At 43.7% G+C, this 14,740-nt stretch overlaps 1 protein-coding gene across 4 annotated transcripts in view; it reads right to left on the minus strand.

The window, feature by feature from the left end:
- The window catches only part of LOC124612946 (peroxisomal acyl-coenzyme A oxidase 3-like), a 317,564-nt gene that overhangs the window by 222,879 nt on the left and 79,945 nt on the right, over positions 1 to 14,740 (minus strand). The window lies entirely within an intron of this gene.

A 14,740-nucleotide genomic window follows, 5' to 3' on the forward strand; every position in this document is an offset into this window, starting at 1 on the left:
AGTGAGGGCTGTTGAGATGTAAGGTAGCTATCATTTTCAAGATGCGGGTATATAAGACTTCATTTTTAGTTCTCGCATAGCATATCACATTTTTCTTTGATGAATGTAGTTGTATCAGCCTAATTCAGTTTTGACACAGTTCATTACTCTATAATAAATGTACAGACCCATGTAAAAGAAAACACTTTTACCTAACAATTCATTCCAATTAAGCACTTCCAAAGTTTTATTAAAAAATTCATAAATGTATAGAGGTATGACAATGTTGTCAATAATGATCAAAATACAAAATCAAAAATTAAAACTACAAAAAAGTAAAAATATTTCTTATTACATATTTCCGTCTCATGTCACACAAGTGGTATTATTACTGATTTCAACTTAGTGCCAAGTTATCATCAGATAATCTGAATACATTAGACAGTAATAAATCAACTGAACAGCACAATACTGCTTCCAGTTGGTCATGTAAACACACCAACACTGATTTGGAAAATGTGGCCTAGCTCACGGACTTCCACCTCTACATGCAATACATGAACCAACATAATTGCTCAATCATTACTGAAACTTTACTGGGGTGTTATGCTGGTACTTGTTTTGAAAATGTCACCTAATCAGAATAAGATAACTTTTGTGTGATGGGAAAGAAGAAATATTAGACTGACCAAGAAGTTATCCACCTCCCATATTTAACTGAAGAGAAACAGTCATGGTGCAGACCAAATCAGAAACTAGAACAGAAGAGTTCCAGGGGTTACTCATGTAAAATAACTCCATGATCACAAAACCAATACTATACCAGGCTATCAGAGTCAATTCCAGCCTTAGCCTTTAAATCTGTCAACAAAAATCAGTTTCTGACATTTAGTTTTAAATCATTCAGAAGTTGTGTCACATATAAACATAGGATGATAAACATAGCCCTCCAAGTGTGTCAATTCACCAAAAAGAAGCCATAATATTGAACTTGGATGGGAATTCTTGCATGCATCACAAACAAAACACGGACTGTTGAAGATTGATGCTTCAGATCAATGAAGTTACTTAAACAAGTCCACTCAGCAACAATTACTCTGAGCAACTGTCTACCACTAAAGAGTGACTTACCCTACCTTCCTCACAAGATGAGTTCTAGTCTACAACCTGCATACCCAGTTAAACTACAAAGCTCTAAAAATGCAGAAAATAAACTCAGCCTTATAAAAGGGGTCCTGAAATTTCAGCTCATTTCCATCAGTGGATAATTTTGCCATAGGTTGGGTTGGTTTGTGGGATTGAAGGGACCAGACAACTAGGGCCATTGGACCCATTCTTCATGAACTTGAAACACCCACAAAGAATAAAATCAAACAATGGAGATGACAAGAGATGACACAGGACAAGAGAGAGACAGACAGGGACTAGACAAAAGGAATTAAAATCATACCGAGTGTGACAGTGGTTGGCTGACCATAGAAACAAAAAAGGAAAAGCCAACCACCAAGAAATGCACTTAAAACCCCAGTCTAAAATTGTAGGCCAAAGGCCAGACTCAACACAAAAAAAGGACAAACACTTAGATCAAGCGATAAAAACCCACTGCATGAATAAAATTCAAAACTAAATCTGCCATTGCAGCATCATCTGATAAAATTGCAGGAAGCGTATCAGGCAGCGCAAACGTCTGCCTGAGCAGAGTTAAAAGCGGGCAGTCCAACAAGATGTGGACCACCGTCAAAGCTGACCCATAGCGACATAAAGGTTGGTCCTCATAGCACAATAAATAGCTGTGCATCATCCAGGTGTGGACAATGCGCAACCAGCAAAGGACAACAGAGTCCTTGTGAGAAACCTGCAAAGAGGAGCGCCACGCACTGGTAGCCTCCTTGATGGTCCAACCTTTGTTGGGTGAAGGAAGGGAGCACCATTCTTCACCTCAGGTGTGAAGTACCTACTGCTACAAAACTGACCTGAGGTCACTCTCGGGAAAGCCAGTCTTCAAGGCTGGTGCATTGACAGCCTGTTTAGCCAGTGTGTCAACACATTCATTTCCCAGGATGCCAACATGACCCGGGGTCCACACAAAGACCACAGAGTGGCCGCAACGGGCAAGAGTATGGAGGGACTCCTGGATAGCCATCACTAGAAGAGAGCAAGGAAAACACTGGTCGAAAGCTTGTAAACCGCCCAGGGAATGACTACAGGTAACAAAGGACTCACCTGGGCAGGAGAGGATATACTCTAGGGTGCGAGAGATGGCGACCAGCTCGGCAGTGAAAACACTGCAGCCAGCCAGCAATGAGCGTTATTCATAATGATCCCCTAGAGTAAGAGCATAACTGATGTGACCAGCAAGCATTGAACTGTCAGTATAGACAATGTCAGAGCCTTGAAACGTGGCAAGGATTGAAAGAAAGCAGTGGCGGAGTGCCTCAGGAGGGACTGAGCCCTTCAGGCCCTGTGCCGAATCGAGCCGAAGGCATGGGCCGGGCACACACCACAGGAGTATACACAGAGGGGCCCAGAAAAGAGGTGGAAGAGGGAAAACCTCAAGCCCAGAGAGAAGAGCTCTGGCGCGAACCATGATCGTACACCCCAACTGGGGCCGCCATTCTGAAAGATGGATGACCGATGATAATTGGGATGCCCAGGCAAGCTACAAATGTGTGTACCATAAGCGACCAGCAATCGTTGGTGCTGGAACTGCAATGGAGGGACACCTGCCTCTACAAGTATGCTGTTGACAGGGCTTGTCCGGAAAGCTCCAGTGACGAGTCAGATCCCGCTGTGAAGGATGGGGTCCAGCAACCACAATGCGGAAGGGGATGCCAAACCGTAAGCTAGGCTCCCATAATCTAGACAGGACTGAATTAATGCCTGGTACAGCCGTAGAAGGGCAGACTGACGGCACCACAGCTGGTGTGACTCAAGCGATGAAGAGCGTTAAGATGCCGCCAGCATGTCTGTTTAAGCTGTCGAATATGAGGGAGCCAAGTCAAGCAGGTATCAAAAACCAATCCAAAAAACCGATGTGTCTCCACCACAGCAAGAGGTTCACCACCAAGATAAAGCCATGGCTCAGGGTGAATGGTGCGTCGCTGGCATAAATGCATAACGCAGGTCTTGGCAGCCGAAAACTGGAAGCCATGCGCTACAGCCCAAGACTGCGCCTTGTGGATAGCTCCCTGCAGCTTCTGTTCAGCAACTGCAATACCAGTGAAGATATAGTATAGGCAGAAGTCATCAGCGTACAAGGAAGCTGAGACAGACGTTCCCACTGCTGCAGCAAGCCCATTAATTGCAATTAAAAAGAGGCAGACATTTAAGACAGATCCTTGCGGTGCCCCATTCTCCTGAACTCGGGAGGAACTATGGAAGGCCACAGCCTGCACAGGGAAGGAACGAAGCAACAGAAAATTTTGTATGAAAATCAAGAGTGGATTTCAAAGACCCCGACCATGAAGCATAGAGAGGATGTGATGTCGCCATGTCGTCTCATATGCCTTCTGCATGTCAAAAAAGATGGTGACCAGATGCTGACGGTGGGCAAAGGCTGTACGGATGGCAGACTCCAGGCACACCAGATTATCGGCGGCAGAGAGACATTACAGAACCCACCCTGAGACAGAGCCAGAAGGCCCCCAGACTCCAGTAGCCAACGTAACCTCCAGCTCACCATGCATTCGAGCAACTTGCAAAGAACGTTGGTGAGGCTAATGGGCCAGTAGATGTCCACCTCCAGTGGGTTCTTGCCAGGTTTCAACACAGGGATTACAATGCTTTCCCGGCATTGAGATGGGAACTTACCCTCAATCCAGATGTGGTTGAAAAGGTCTAGGAGGCGTCACTGGTAGTCCACCGAGAGGTGTTTGAGCATCTGACAGTGGATGCGATCTGGCCCGGGAGCCGTATCAGGGCAAGTGGCTAGGGCACTTTGGAATTCCCACTCATTGAATGGAGCACTGTACGATTCAGGATGGCGCATGTGAAATGAAAGGCTCCGACGTTCCAACCATCCTTTCAGGGAGCGGAAGGCCAGCGGGTAATTCGCAGAAGCGTAACTCTGAGCAAAATGCTCCGCCAAGTGCTTTGCAATTGTGTCGGAGTCAGTACAGACTGCTCCATTCAGTGAAAGCGCAGGGATGCTGACGGGGGTCTGATAGCCATACAGTCGCCTAATCTTGGCCCAAACCTGCGATGGAGAGGTACAGAGGCCAATAGTGGAGACATTCCTTTCCCAGCACTCCTGCTTGTGTTGGCGAATGAGGCAGCGGGCTCACACACGGAGCCGTTTAAAGGCAATGAGGTGTTCCAATGAGGGATGCCACATGTGACGCTGGAGAGTCCCGCCTGCGATCTTTAATCACCTCAGCAATCTCAGGTGACCACCAAGGCACAGTCCTCCACCGAGGGGACACAGAAGAACAGGGAATGGCAGATTCTGTCACTGTAACGATGCTGGTGGTGACTGAGTGAACCACCATATCAATGGCATTATTGGAAAGAGGCTCAATAGTGGCAATGGAGGTAAACAAGTGCCAGTCAGCCGTATTCATAGCCCATCTGCAGGGGTGCCCAGAAGAGTGGTGCTCTGGCAGTGACAGAAAGATCGGAAAGTGGTCACTACTGCACAAGTCATCATGCACACTCCATTGGACATATGGTAATAGGCTAGGGCCACAGATCGGAAGGTCAATGGCTGAGTAGGTGCCATGCGCAACACTGAAAGTGTGAAGGCACCATTATTTAAAAGAGAAAGGTCAAGCTGTGCCAATACTTGCTCAACGGCGCTCCCGGCCTGTTGCCACTGATCCACCCCACAGAGGGTTATGGGTGTTGAAGTCGCCCAGTAACAGAAAAGGTGGCGGAAATTGGGCTATCAGTGCAGCCAGGACACGCTGCGGGACATCACCATCCGGTGGAAGATAGAGACTGCAGACAGTAACAGCCTGAGGCATTCACACCCGAACAGCAACAGCCTCTAAAGGGGTTTGTAGAGGTACAGACTTGCTATAAAGAGAGTGAAGGCCGTAGATGCAGATGCCACCAGATACCCTCTCATAAGCTGCCCGGTTCTTATAATAACCCTGATAGCCATGGATGGCAGGGGTTCGCATTGCTGGAAGCCAAGTTTCCTGAAGAGCAATGCAGAGGAAAGAGTGAAGGCCAAGAAGTTGTCGAAGCTCAGCAACATGGTGGAAAAAACTGCTGCATTTCCACTGGAGGATGACATTATCCATGGCTGAGAAAGGCGTGAAGGGATCGAGGAGGCAGATTTGCCACTGGGTCACCTGATGCCATTGATTGAGTACCGACAGGAGCAACATCCATCATGTCTGAGGCGACCGGCAAGATCTAGATCCTCAGTGGATGCCAGAATCTCCACCTCATCCTCAGAAGCAGAACTTTAAGGTAGTGGTGGAGTGGGTTCCACCCAATTTCCTTGGTCTTAGGGCTGTTCGTTTGGTTGCCCTTGCTGGGAGGGCTTCTTTGATTCAGTCTCCAGGACTAAAGGGGACCATGAAGCCCTACGGCCAGTGGCCTGTGGCTTCTTCAGCTGCTGGCGGGTGTCTGCTGTGCTGCTCAAGGTAAGTGGTGCGGCAGCAACAGTGAGAGAAGTGCCCCCCACCATCAAGGGGGCAGGTGTGGCCCTTCGGCTCTGAGAGCTGACTGTATGTGGTGCAACGGATGGAGCTGTAACAGGAGTGACAGTGGCAGCATAAGATGACATCATGTGCATGGGATGAAGCCATTCAAATTTCCATTTAGCCTCAGTGTAGGTCAGTCGGTCCAGGGTCTTGTATTCCATTATTTTCCTTTCCTTCTGTAGAATCTTACAGTCCGGCAAGCAAGGGGGATGGGCTCTCCGCAGTTGACACAGATGGGAGGTGGGGTACGTGGAGTATCGGGATGGGATGGACGACAACAATCGCAACATATGAGGCTGGAAGCACAGCGGGAAGGCATATGGCCGAACTTCCAACACTTGAAGCACCGCATCGGTGGAGGGATATATGGCTTGACATCACAGCGGTAGACCATCACCTTCACCTTCTCAGGTAATGTGTCACCCTCGAAGGCCAAGATGAAGGCACCGGTGGCAACCTGATTATCCCTCGGACCCCGGTGGACACACTGGATGAAATGGACACCTCGTCGCTTTAAGTTGGCACGCAGCTTGTCATCAGACTGTAAAAGAAGATCCCTGAACCATATTTAAGCTTTTATGGAGCATGATAGTATCAGAAATATCCCCCAGCTTCTTACAAGCGAGTAATACCTGTGACTGGGCAGAGGATGGTGCTTTTATCAAGACTGACCTGGACCACCTTTTTGACAAGCCCTCCACCTCCCTGAACTTGTCCTCTAAATGCTCTACAAAGAACTGAGGCTTCATTGACACAAAGGATTCCCCATCAGCTCTCATACAGACTAGATACTGGGGCGAATACGTCTCGCTATCATTCATAGTCTTTCGTTCCTCCCATGGTGCGGCCAGGGAGGGGAATGATTTTGGATCATACATGTTTGCTTTAAAGTGAGCCCTCGAGCGCTTAGAGACTGCTGGTGGTTGGTCACCAGCAAGAGATGTGCCATGCTTCATTGTGTGTCATCCATCCTGATGCCACCTACTCCAACCAAGGGCCCTACCCACGGGCGCCACCCAGCCACAGCAAGGGCCACCTGGCAGGATGGCCATTACCGGGAGTCACGATGCCCCAGGGAGATAGGCATCTACTCCTTGGCATATGCGGGGAGTTTATGGCGCAGGCATCAGTAGAGCGATCCCTGTGTTGTCAGAGGGCTACAATCAACAGGGTACATGATGGCCCCACCACAATAGACTGGCTACCGTGCTGGATATTAGGTGGTCCATGGTCATCATCAGCACAGAAACGACACTGCAGAGTGCATGGCGGAAATCACACCCAGGAATGTATCCATGCCCAAGAGATGGAGAGCGAGTGGGACTGCAATGCAACGACGAATAAGCTGGCTAAAGGCCCCAATGCACGATGGACACAATGCACCAAGTAAGGCGCCCTTCCCCAATTGGCTCGCTCTTCGGAATAATTTTGAAATATGGTCAAACCCGAGAGGGGACCATCACGTTTGAGACTCCTTTTAGTCGCCTCTTACGACAGGCAGGAATACCGCAGGCCTATTCTTACCCCTGAAGCTGCAGGGGGGAATTTTGTTATGGAACTACCATCAACTTCCCAGTGGTGGAATCTACTATCTAGCCAGCAACAGGTTCCAACTTGACAGAGGGAGAAAATCAGACAGACGACCCAAAGTAATACAACATATTAACACTGGGTATCCTCTGCCCATCAATGACACTCATATGGGGTGTTTCCAGGTGAACAATGGATGGATCAGATTTGAAGTGGAGATGATGCTGCAGGACATCATCATTCAGTCATAAGAAAGTTCTCAGTCCTCCCTTGTGGTCCTAGTGTGGTAAAAAGATAGCGCACAGTGTTTCTCCATCAATTACCACTGGCTGAGCAAAACCACTAAAAATGAGATACATCAATTGCCACAAGCCAATGATGCCTCGAACTGTATGAAGAGGGCAAAGTATTTCTCTACTACAGATACGAAAACTGCCTGCTGCCAGATTGAGGTTAATTAGGCTAACTGAGAAAAGACTGGTTTTGTAATACCTGCTGGCCTCTGTGAGTTCAAAATTACACCATTAGGTCTGTGCAGTGCTATGGTCACATTTGAATACATGATACGCAAATTTCTCAGACAATGTATATGGACAACATTTCTTTGCTACCTGGCTTACACTATTGTTTTCCCAAAGACATTTGACAACAACTTAATTTGCTAGACAACTGTGCTAAAGTATACCCACAATGCAGTTGTGTGAATCTGATAACATGACTTTTCATCACCCATGGTACAAAAATTCTGAGATGCCCAATTAACTGATACAGATTCAGTGTATGTACAAATAGGAACGACCTTTGCTGAGGCAGGAGGTTTCCGCTCATGCGTACTTTTGTTTGTGCTAAACACATGCACTTTCAGTATGAAAATAAGTTGTTGTTGATGATCCTGATATCATCATTGGTATTCAAGTCCAGGTTCCACATAAAAATATACAGAAAAACACACACACACACACACACACACACACACACACACACACACACACACACACACACAAAGTAATGTAGAAGTCATATTTATCAATGTGAGCAGATGAACCCTAGTCATCATTTGCTGTCAGTATAGTTCACAGAAGAAACCTGTTGTGGCTGTTTTGCTTGCAAATGTATAATGAGACTCGTTTCACATCACAAAGGCTCTCTTTCAAGATGGGATATACAGGATGTGGCGTATGAATCGGCCTGTGCATGACAGTGCACAATCGCAATATGTTCCAAAAAGCTGCACACAAAAATGCAATTTTTCAGGGGGTCATATCTCCAGTTCTGTTTATAACTGAGATAAGTGGTCAAGTATTTTGGATAGCCCATAGCCAAGCAACTATTTGCATACCTATCTGCAGAATGGTCATACTGTAGCTATCCTATTGTACACAGTCAAAATTTAAACACTGCACACTTCCTCCAGCTCAGGTAAATCCAGCAAACAGTTGGTTCTTATGCATTAGGCAGCTTATAAAAGCACAATTTATTAATATGTAATTCCTGTGAAACCCCTGAAAAACTATGATTTTTGTGTACAAAAAATACCAATTGTGGGGATGGTCACTTCTATAAATTCTATTCATGGCAGAGCGCCAAAATTTTAACCATATGTTCTTAAGGTGACGTTCTCAGGAACCTTGAAAAGTTTTTGATATATCATTCTCCATTTCCAAGTTCCAGAGGTTCAAAGTTAACATACTTATGCAAAATATCCAGTCTGAGGAGTAACATACTTATGCATAATATCCAGTCTGAGGAGTAAATTTAGCTTTAACTGATGTAGTGAACAGATGGCAAGGGTTCTAGCATCTTCACAAGACTACTGAGGCCACAAAACTATGATTTTTGTCAGTTTTTAGTATAATGGGCACTTCATGCCTGTAAAAATATGCCCAAAGTGGAGCTGCAGTCACAAGAAAGAGCTAAAAAGGGTCTTAACATGCCTGAAAAAATTTAAAAGGGCTGTCAAAAATTGCTTAAAACTGGAGAGAGTGCAAATTCAATAAAATATTTCTAACAACATTTTTACTCTTTTAAGACATAAATCATAAGCTGAGCATTTTAATGAATTGTGATTGATGATCAAAGTATCCACAAAAAATGTAATGCAAATTATTTTGTGTTAACCTTACATTATGTGTACTTATTTGTTGTTTATATGTGTCAGAGGACATAAATGTGTTGAAGTACCTAAATAAACCATCAAAACTTTACTGACCCATAGAATTCACTTTATAGAAGCAGCACACCCTGCTGTAGCAGAGAAAAGAAGGGAACCAGTGGAAAAATGCTCCTGTAGGAGCAAAGGCCAACCTGTTCCTCATTAAAATTAAAATACTCTGAGGGAAAAAGGGGCAACCAGATGCCTCAATTCTTATTCCACCTTCCTCACCAAAAATTTTTGCATGGTAACATTTCTGTGCTTTTTTTGTGTTGAAAGAGAGTAGCAGAGAAACAGTGACAGTGGAAGAGAAAGGAAGCAGTCCCAGTGGCAGAGAAAGAGAGAGGACACACTGACTAAGAAAGAGAGAAAGTGGCAGTGAAGGAGAAAGGGAGATGGGTGAAGAGAACAGCAGTGGGAGCCAAAGAGAGAGAGAGAGAAGATATTGATGGTCAGAAACAGACAGTAGTAATACAAGAGAAAGAGAGATGGATGGAGATAGAAGTGGAAGGAAAAGAGAGAGGAAATGAAAAATACAGATTAGCAGATTAATGGAGACCATACATCGACTTGGGGAGTCTGGACCCTCTCAAACGAGAAAACTTTTATGTGTATGCATAGGGAGAGGCACATTTTGGACTGAAATTTTTAAACATGTGAGTACAGGTGAAAAAATAAGTTGAAGCCCCTGCCTCCAGACTTTTTGAGCTGCCAAGGTATGGAAGAGACAATGGAAGTGGGATACTCTGTAAATCAATGAGAGGAAAAGTAAACAGTGGTAGAGAGATACGGATAGATAGTGGCAATGAGAGAAAGATACTGAGTATGAAGACTGGCTAAAAAGATTTTGAATCTGCGTGTTAAAAGAGCATGAATATGTTTGCATGCAAAAATTTTTGGACAAGGAGACGAAATGAGTCTTTTAAAGAAGAACATGGTGCAACAGAAGAATTGTTCTCCTGGTTAATAAATGAATGAATGTACAAAGAATGAATGAATGTGCTCCCTTAAGTCAATGGCTGATGAAATATTTCCTGAAACACTGAAATATACAACAGCACCAACTATATCCCAAATTGAAAATAATATACAACAGCACCAACTATATACCAAAATGAAAATAAAAAGTGGCCTCTAATTGCAGACTCATCTTTTTGGAAAGACAGTTTTTAACGAAATACTGAATCACCTTTCTGACAATAACCATTTAACAATAGGTCATTTTGCCTTCTGTAAAAGCTTCTCTACATATAAAACAGATGATGTCAGAAACTCCCTGCTGGTAGAATTAAGCATGAAAATTTAGCCTCTTGGCATTTTATGCTAATTTATAAAGATCTTTATGTATTTCATAAAGGTCTACTGCATGAACTAAAAAGTTGTGGTGTTAAAGGCTTTCCATTTCAATAGATGGAGTCACATCTTAACAACAGAAAACACAGGGACACATTAAAAAATATTGTGAGGAAACTGCAAAGTTCCCACTCCTCTTCCTGATGTACATAAACCTAGATGATTTACAAAGGCCACTGAGGGCACTTCAAAAACTGTCATGTGAGCTGACAGACACAAGCATACTGATAAAGGGCCCACCTATACCAGACACAGTCAGGAGAATACAGGAATGTGCTTACAAAGTTTGTTAACATACTTTCATTTGGTTCTGTCCTGTCGCATAATCTTCTGGGGGATGCAGCTAAGGGGACAAAAGTATTTATAATAAAGAAGCATGGCTATTCTGTAAAGTTCAAAATATGGCTCTGTCACTGGATCAGGTTTTTTGTATCTCACAATTTCCTTGAATCAACTGCCTGACATTGTCAGGTGGTTAACAGACATTACTGCCGAGTGTCACTGTGGCCAGGGTCTGAACCAAATCTGTTACTAGGTGGACCCTCCATGATGCTGCGCAACTTTCTAATGAGGCCTGCATAACAGACCATAGTTGTGCAGGCACCAGCAGATGCTACTTGCCAGTAGTGACTGATAGCCGCTACCCAACAATGACAAGCAGTTACCTCGGAGAAATATTGTGGGAAATAAAAACATAATTGCCAGTAGTCATCGGGCAGGAAACCAAAAATTCCTACACATTCAAAGAAAAAGAGTACATTATTGACCATTCCTATAATTTATGAGAATACTCAGAATTAGGGACATAAATTCTCCTTAAGGCTAGTGTTCCTACTGAACAGGTTTTGACTTGATCAGTACACTGGCAGCTGATAGTGTTCTGTGTAAAGTTAGAGCAATCTTAGAAATACATTCTATGTATAAAATATTTAGAAACTGCTTAAAAGAGCACACTGGTCACATTGGAGTGCTGCAGAACTGTATCATTAGTTTTTAGGCACTCTGGACAGATTGTGCCCCTATTTCTATAGGATGACTAGTTACATTCAGCCTACTTTCGACTGTTCAGGTTACGTGGTATATGTTTTCAATTTTTTATTTTTGACTGGGTGTTCAAGTCAATTATTGGCCTTTATTGCATTAGGTTGAGAGGATATTTTTTGACAGTTCTTGTACTTTTCTGAATTTTTTTAGGCGCGCTCAAGGAAATGTGGACCCATACTTTCTGCTTACCTGATGATCTGCTAACTCTAACATTTATCCATAGACTAGGAATGTTCAGCCCTGTCCATGATGCAATTTTAATGTCACAATTCACCATGTATGTAATCGGCTATACTTCTCACTATCAATTGTAACCATAATTCGAACACAACTGTAGTGAATGCTTTTTCTAATTTAACAGATTTAACTCAATTGAGTGACTTCGAGGCCACGAAACCAGTCATTAAATAAATTACTGATAAGAGCAGCCAAGTGGTTATTATTTGATATGCTACCGAGCAGTCATGTGACTGTCTACCACTGACACAAATCTAGGCAGTGAGATTGTTTTTACATACTAGTCAGGTGTATCAAGGCAGTGAAGTAAGATGTGGAGCTGTGACAGAGTGGCAGAAAGAAGCTATTATGTCTGGACATGTCTGTGATCACACTGCAAATGAAGTTGCCCATTTAGTTGGTGTATCAATATAGACCATCAAATGTCCAAAGGAATGATGAACCACTTGCAGTTGTGTGAACAGCAGCCATAAAAGAAGTGAAACCAATAGGGATTGGAGAGAATGTCATGACTTGTCAGTGAAAATAAGTTTCAAATCTGTTAGGAATTGCTGTTGTCACTGAAGCAGGTCCACCTCAGCCAGATTATGAGCAAACACTACAAAGGGAACTGCACACAATGAATGCTGGAGTCAGAGAGCCACAAAATGTCACTGGTCACAGTAGCTGCATGTGTTTGGTGGGCCAAATAACATAGAAATTGGGCAGTACCTGGCTGGGAGTGCGCAGTGTGATTAAACATATTGCTACTTCTGGTGTTTTCTGTTTAATGGGGGATAGGCTGTGGTCTGAGATATGTTTCTGTGGCTACAATTTCATCTTCTAATAGTGGAGACATCATCTGCAGCTATAAAAACTCAGTAATTTCAAACTTAAACAAGTTCAGCAAGTCATACTGTTTATATATCTGTGCAACAGCTGTGCTGTGATGTTATCAACCAGTTGCACAGATACTTACAAACAGTTCAGCTTGCTGACCTCGTTTATGTCTAAAACTATTATCTGAGTCTTTATAGCCTCTCATGATGTATCCAGCACCACAAGATGATACGATGCATAAAAATGTTTTGGATCACAGCTGATTCCCATTGAACAAAACTCACTGAGGATTTAAATAACAGCTGTGAGAGCTTACAGTGTATGATGAATCACAATTTTGCTAGGTGTCAAGATGGCTGACGGTCGAATGAAGCTGTTTGGAGGTTTGCACAAACACACAGGCGGCCCATCACATATTTATTGGTTTGCTAAATCACCTGATCTAAAACAAAAAAAAACTAAAAAAAAAATCTGGGACTACTTGGGACTTAGGATGAAACAGCAGTCAATCTTGCAATTTGGCAACTCCACAGGATCTAACCATCAACGAGTGGCATCAGTTCAATATGGCAAACCTGAGGAACTTGTGGACTCTTTTCCACACCAAACTGAGGCCATTATGGAGCTAGATGAGACATTAATACCAAGTTAGTGTGAAGTCTCTTGCTACTGAACAATATTTTGTCAAATGAGCTTGCTAGGTAAAACAACGGCAGAGTAGTATAAGAAGAAAAGCAGATGCTTTTTTCAGTGCAGCTGCTATCCTCCTAATGTAGCTATACATACAGGGTGTCATAGGACGAATGGTCAATATTTACGGATATGACAGGAATCATCATACAAAGCAAAATGCTCTAGTACACATGGGCTCTGAAATGCATAGTTTAACAGCTATGAACACTTCTTCACCTACAAAACAGTGAAACAAATCTCTTCTACTGCAAGTTCTTTGCTCTCCATAGTTTGGGAGGAGGTAACACAGACAAATCAATAAAAAAAAAAACTGTCTGGCAAACATGGGGCCAAAATGCATGCCTTAAGAGCTGTCAGCACTTGTTCCATACAAGAGATGTTTCACAAAAGCAAAGATGAACAAGTGCCCCTAATTCTTAAGGTAAGCATTTTAGAGACCATTTTTACTAGACTTTTTTGCTTTGGATGACTGTTCCTGTTATATCGATGAATATTGACCAATTCTCCTGAACACCCTGAATACAAGTAACCTAGAAATAATTCCTGTAATTATAAATGTGAGTTCTTTACACTAGTCGTAATTGGCCATTAGCTTGCTTTGCAAAAGTAACCTGCAGGGATACTTCTGCCTGTTAATGTACACACATCAAAAAAAGTTTTGCATCATCTCAGTTCCAAGAGTTCCGGAACCTGTACAGAAAATTGGAATAGGGGTCAACATTAACATCATTTTGGCCACTGTTATTGCTCATGGAAACCACACATTACATGTTGTGCCACCATACAGTAAGACCTTCAAGGTGGTGGTACAGATTGCTGTACACACCAGTACCTCTAATACCCAGTCCTCTTGCATTAATGCATGCCTGTATTCGACGTGGCATGCCATCCACAAGTTCATCAAGGCACTGTTGGTCCAGATTGTCCCACTCCTCAATGGCGATTTGGCATAGATCGCTCAGAGAGATTGGTGGGTCACATCGTCCATAAACAGCCCTTTTCAATCTATCCCAGGCATGTTCGAATGGGTACATGTCTGGAGAACATAATGGGCACTCTAGTAGAGTGACGAAGTTATCCTGAAAGAAATCATTCACAAGTGTGCATGATGGGGGCACAAATTTTTGTCCATGAAGACGAATGCCTCATTAATATGCAGCCGATATGGCTGCACTATGGGTCGGAGGATGGCACTCACATATCGTACAGCCATTACGGCACCTTCCGTGACCACAGCAGCGTACGTCGGGCCAACATAATGCCACCCCAAAACAGCAGGGAA

This window comes from Schistocerca americana, chromosome 4 (assembly GCF_021461395.2).
Source record: "Schistocerca americana isolate TAMUIC-IGC-003095 chromosome 4, iqSchAmer2.1, whole genome shotgun sequence".
Lineage (NCBI taxonomy): Eukaryota > Metazoa > Arthropoda > Insecta > Orthoptera > Acrididae > Schistocerca > Schistocerca americana.